This window comes from Pteropus alecto, unplaced genomic scaffold (genome assembly GCF_000325575.1).
Source record: "Pteropus alecto unplaced genomic scaffold, ASM32557v1 scaffold139, whole genome shotgun sequence".
In the NCBI taxonomy this organism is placed as follows: Eukaryota; Metazoa; Chordata; class Mammalia; order Chiroptera; family Pteropodidae; genus Pteropus; species Pteropus alecto.
Genome location: NW_006443567.1, coordinates 2109328 through 2115242, shown reverse-complemented (window position 1 = coordinate 2115242; position 5915 = coordinate 2109328). Strand labels below are relative to the sequence as shown.

The 5915-nt window shown below is 39.9% G+C and overlaps 1 pseudogene; it reads right to left on the bottom strand.

Moving 5' to 3' along the window:
- Window positions 1-2705: 2705 nt before the first annotated feature.
- On the bottom strand, window positions 2706-5403 carry LOC102880815 (annotated as a pseudogene).
- Window positions 5404-5915: the final 512 nt, after the last annotated feature.

Here is a 5915-nt window from a genome sequence, read left to right as displayed (position 1 = left end):
GTGCAAAGTCACCAAAACATTGAACATGAGAGGGCCCACACCTTTGGTGTGTATGGTCTGTCCCCAAACTGTCTTAGAAATAAACACAGCAAACTATAGGTAGCTCCCAGTGTATGACTTTAAACACATTCCCTTCACGAGCAAAAAAAATTTCAAGACTTCAGTCCAGGTCTGAACACTGGAAACTGCCTCCAACCATAGAAGTCCTTGCTAGTGGTTTCTGCTTCCTCTGCTTGCTGGGGTAGGAATAGCCCTACCACATCTGCCAGGCAGCAGGGCAGAGTGGTACTCTTATTAGGATAAGCCACAAATCTGGGAAATATTTCTCACAGAAATTATGTTACCTGAAGTCTTGAGTTTTTAGATGTCAGATCCTACCTTTTCTGATTTTTAAAGCAGTTTTTTAACCTGTCTCTATACCACACAGCTGGCACCACGTAAGGAAGTGGGTTATGGAGTTTGCTTCAGCCAATCCAGCACCATTTAGAGCTGAGCTGTTTGTGCTGCTGTCACTGTCAAGACCATTTAGAACTTTGGTCCTGAGTCATTTCACACTTTGCAGTAGTCCCCAGTCCTCCTCTCTCATGGTCGATCTCACCTTTACCCTTCATACCTCATGTTCAGAATTGCTTCTCCAGTAAAACCCATTGGTTCTTTCTTTACTATTATCTAAATTCCCTTACCATGTGGGGATGGAGCTCAGCGAGGCTTCTACAGTGCTAGGGTTGTTAATGAGAGTATCATGGGTAGGAGAGGAGAAGCAAGTGGGAGAAGCAAAGTCAATAAGCCAAAGAAGGGCATGCAAATATGTCATGATGCTGAGTAGGCAGTGTGGAGCAGTTATTGAAAGTCAGGAAGTGGAGGAAATGAGAGTAAACATTAGCATGTTGAGCGAGTAGGAGGACAAACTTAGCTAGACATCTGAAACAGGTGTATTATTCATGGCCAATTTGACCCCTCCTCCAAATGGAGCATGATACATGGGGGGCCCAGTGCATTTCTAAGGTCAAGGGGCAGACAACCACTGTATCAGTCAAGGTGGGCTAACTTACATTTTGGTGACTACTCATCATTTCAGTGGCTTAATGTAACACATGTTTTTATTTTACCCACGTGCTACGTATCTTACATGGGTCAGTGTGACTTTGTACCATATAGTTACTCAGATACCTAGACTACACCATCTGGAACACGTTGCCTCTTTGGTTTCCTCCTAGAAAAGAGTCACTTAACAGCTATTAAATGCTCTGGCCTAGAATTGACTCATATCACTTCTGCTCATGGTCCATTAGCCTGAACTAATCACATGGTTCTGCCCAACTAGAATGGGGCTCGGAAACATGGGGAGCACATCAATATTCAGTGAGAACTAATTGAGCTACAGGGAGCATTCAGATGACGTCAGTGGCTTCTCCAGGGCCTTTACATTGACAGGGCCCCTCCACAGATGGCATTTGTCTGAGTTTACTCCAGGTACACACTCAGGTCCAAGAAAATGAAATTTCCAATACAACGGCCCATCTGCTGGGGACATATAACATGACTTTATGAGACAAGAACTGTAGGTTTTAAATAGTTGTTTCAGAAATGGACTTTGAAATCTTGTCTGTTAGAAAGCTGGGAATGGCCTTAGTGACCTCAAGCATAGGATGATTACGTGGCAAAACTGTGCAGTGAAGAGGGAGCTGTGGCAATTTATAATGACCTCCTCCTCCCATGGTTTCTATCCCAGTGAACAGCACCACCATATATTCATGTGCACAAGCCAGAAACCTTTCCAGTTTTCTCTACCACCAATCTCTCCCTCATTCACTATGCTCCTATCCCACTGGCCTTTCTTCTGTCCTCCATACGCTCCAAGCTTGTTCTTGTCTCCTGGCCTTTGTATTTGCTGTTCTTTCTATCTAGCATATAATTTCGGTGTACCCCCATTTTTATTTAGCTATCTATTACCTTTAAAACATAGATGAGCCACTGTGCACAGCATGGTCCACAAAGCATGAGTCTAGCTCCATTGGCTGGTGATGCAGGGTCAATCAATAAAATGTAAGCTCTGTGAGAGCAAGGACCACTCTATATCCCCTGGAATATAAATATTCCAGGCTCAATAAATATGCACTGAAAGGATGAATGGTCATAGTGAGTCACCAGTGAAGGCAATGTAGATTACCCTTTTTTCACTCCCATAGTCTTGGGGATCATGTGTGACCTGTGTTTAACTTCACTCTCAGATGGGGCAATGTGAGGGCAGAAGTGGTTTCACAGTTTCTTTCTATGCTTTTGCCTTTTACTCTGAGTGGAGAAGTAAGACTTAGTAGCAGCTTCAGTGATTTATTTTTTCAAAACAGATTTGTAAAAACCATATTTGTTACACCATATACAAACCTTTTATACTAAACAAATATCAAACTACATTTTTCTTGAACATGTTTCTAGTATTTCTTAGGCCACTGTCATATGTGTACATACAGGGAAACTATTTTTGAAAAAAACAATGACTTAAGCAAACCAACCTTAATGGTTCATTAAGCCATTTCCCTGTTTTTATTTAAAAATCATAGGGTTGTGCTTCTGTATAAAGTTTGTACATCTAGCAATGTAAAATACTGACACATTTAAAAAAAACAAAAATGAAATAGAAACTTAGAATCGTTTTGATTCAATGCTCTTATGGTTTTAAAAAAAAGAGAAAAATAATGCAAAAGTCAGAAATTTGGAGTGGTTGGTGTGCCTTTACTCATTTTACTTTTTGACTGGCTGCCTGTATGCTGATGACGATGTAGCTGAGCTCTTTGTGCTGCTGCCACTGTCATAGCCATTTCATGCTGCAAAAAGTGCAACTCATGTATCTGTTGCTGCTGCTGTCAAAAAGGCAGAGAAGAGCTGGAATCTCCACTAAGGAAGGCATTGCTCACAGAGCCAAGCTGAGAAAACACAGCCGCCTGTGACTGAATAAAACTTCCTACTCCAATAAGATTAATAACAGCAGAATGCTGAGCAGATAAAGCCTGTTCTTGACTGGTTAAACCTTGTTCAGAACCCTGCTTCCCTGGCTTTTGTAGACTAGAAGTTGCGGGTAGCTGAGGTTGTTGGTGTGTAAACTGAGAGCTGCTGTTGCTGATGCTACAGTGTTGAAAATCAGTGAACCGCCTGAAAGTTGGAGTAGATTTAATGGCCCGAGACTTGAAGTATTTTTTAAACCAAATGGAACACCTGCTCAAGAAGCTGCCTGCACTGCACCAGGCAATGCATTTGGCAGCAGACCTCCTGAGGAGAGAAGGTCGCTCTGGTTTATTCCTGCAGGAATTATGGCATCAGTGTTACAGACCATCCTAGGGTTTGAATAACTCATCAAAGCTTGAGCTCCATAAACAGAGCCCACTACATTGATGAAGTTAAGTCCAGCAGAATTTGCCATGACCTCGGTGGCTGTGGTTCTTTATGATGAACTGTCAGGTGATAGGGCAGCTGGAGAAAGCATGCTAACTTGATTGAGACCCATGGATGATCCATGGGTGGCTTAGAATCAGGAGGAAGAGTTGGGGATATAAGAAAGCTGTTGGCCTGCTGTTGCATAACTATTTTATGGAAGTATTTCCTGACCTTGAGGGAAGTTTGATGGGTGGAGGTCGATGTTTGACGCCCTTCCCCAGTACTGAAGACTGAACCATTGTGGTTTTAGGCTGTTCCATTTATTTCGTTGAGAAAGCTGACTCAAGCTGTGTAACATCTTGACTGGACACTTGGTTTCATTCTGACCAGTTCCCAGTACGATTGAATACCCTCTCAGCATCAGACTTTGATCCAATAATGAACTAATTTGAATGATCATCTGTGGAGGAGTGGATTGGAGACATCTGGCTGTCACTTTATCTTCTTTACATGGCTGAGTTTTACCATGGTAAAGTGGATCACCAAGTGACTACAAAATGGTCAGCTTTGTTTTCTGATACTGATTACCAGTTTCACATTCAAACACATAATCTATCTCTTATGTCATGGGCTGGCCAGGCTTTTGGTTGTGAGTCATCAGATTTGACAGACCTTTTCACTTTAGCATATTTCTCTACATCCACTTCAGAAGGTATGGCCAGATTATAGGGACTCCATTTCCACAAATCTACACAATTTCCTGCTTTAGAAATTTTTTCATAAGAAATCAAGTAATTTTGGCTGAGGAGGAGGTGAACAATGACACAGATCCTACTATTGATTCATAGAGGACCCAGAATACTTCTGAAACACTGTTTCATTGGGTACATATTTATCTTTTGCTTGTTACAGAGTAGTCTATTTGCAGTGCATATTATGTCTATAGAAGAATCAAGACACAGTGGTTCAGCTGTAGCTAGGATCAGTTGGCTCTCAAGCAAGTTTGTCATCCTACGTCCATTTATTGTTATCACTTATTACTGAACATACATCACAGATTAAAATCTGTGTTATTGGACATAAGAGCATATGCATACTTTGGTAACCTGGAAATTTCATATTACTGGACTGCCTGTGGTTACATATTTCTCCTATGACACATCCACAATGGAAAATATTAACCTGAGATTTTTCTAGCAGATTAAACAAATAGGAAGTAATTCTTCTGCATCCAAGTATTTGAGCAATTCCCCTTCTTCAGAATCTGATTCATTTTTTCAAACACTGAGCATCGAAGAATATCTCTCATTTCTTGGATAAAGATTGACCACTAAACATGACAATGTCTCTTGCATAACAAACTTCTCTAACAAGTTCATATTTCTTCTTAATATCATAAGATTTATTCATAGTTTAACAATCATTTTTCTCTTAATGTGAAGATTTTGAGGATTAGATACTACTGGAATTCCATTAATGTTTTGCTTTAACCTCAGGCTCTTTTTCACATTCTTCAATATATGTGATAAAGTTTTTTTTTAATATTTTAAAAATATTTTTTTTATTTTGCAATTACAGTTGACATGCAATATTATCTTAGTTTCAGGTGTGCAGCAAGTGGTTGAACATTTATATAACTTATAAAGTGATCACTCTGATATATCTAGTACTCATCTGACACCATATGTAGTTATTATAGTATTTAATTTTAATTTTAATTTTTAATGAAATTTATTGGAATGATATTGGTTAATGAAATTATATAGGTTTCAAGTGTACAATTCAATAACACATCATCTGTATATTGCATTGTGTGTTCACTCAGCACTAATGAAAATATGAAATATTGCCATGTGTGACAACATGGATGGTTCTTAAGATAATCATGCTAAATGAAATAAGTCAGACATAAAGTTTTTGAAATGCAGATTTGCTTCCACTAGATAGGTATTTTCATTTAGGAAGTCTCTGTCATGCACTTTCAGTGACATACTTTACACAATCCAAAGCCGGTTCCAAAGCTCATTGCATAGTGGTATAAAATAGGGGTCCAAAAAGAAAACTTAAGTGCGTTCATGAAATAAGATGAAAACCATATCTTTAATATCAATTTTATAGCACTGTGCAGACCACCACCATGCTGGGCCTCATGAAGGCACCACAGGCTCAGCCAGAGTGTGACACATGGGACTCTGCCAGCTGCGCACCTGCCTCCAGTGATTTCTTTTGACTGTGTCTGGTAAGCAGGTAATTGACTTCAAGCATCAGTGCTCCAGAAATGACAGACTGAAAATTTTTCCTATTACTTCTTCTGGGAAATTTCCTTTTGATATAACAATTTTGGGGTCATGCACATTGTTTCAAGCACACAACCTCGCACAGTAGGTTAAGTTCAAAATCTGCCTTTTCTCCCTTCCTCATTCTCCCACCACCACCCACCAGACTATTAACTACATGAAGGCAGGGATTGTGTCTATTTTGCTCATCGGTCTATTCTCAGCATTCATCAGTGGGTCTGGCAACTCATGGTTGTTCAACCGATA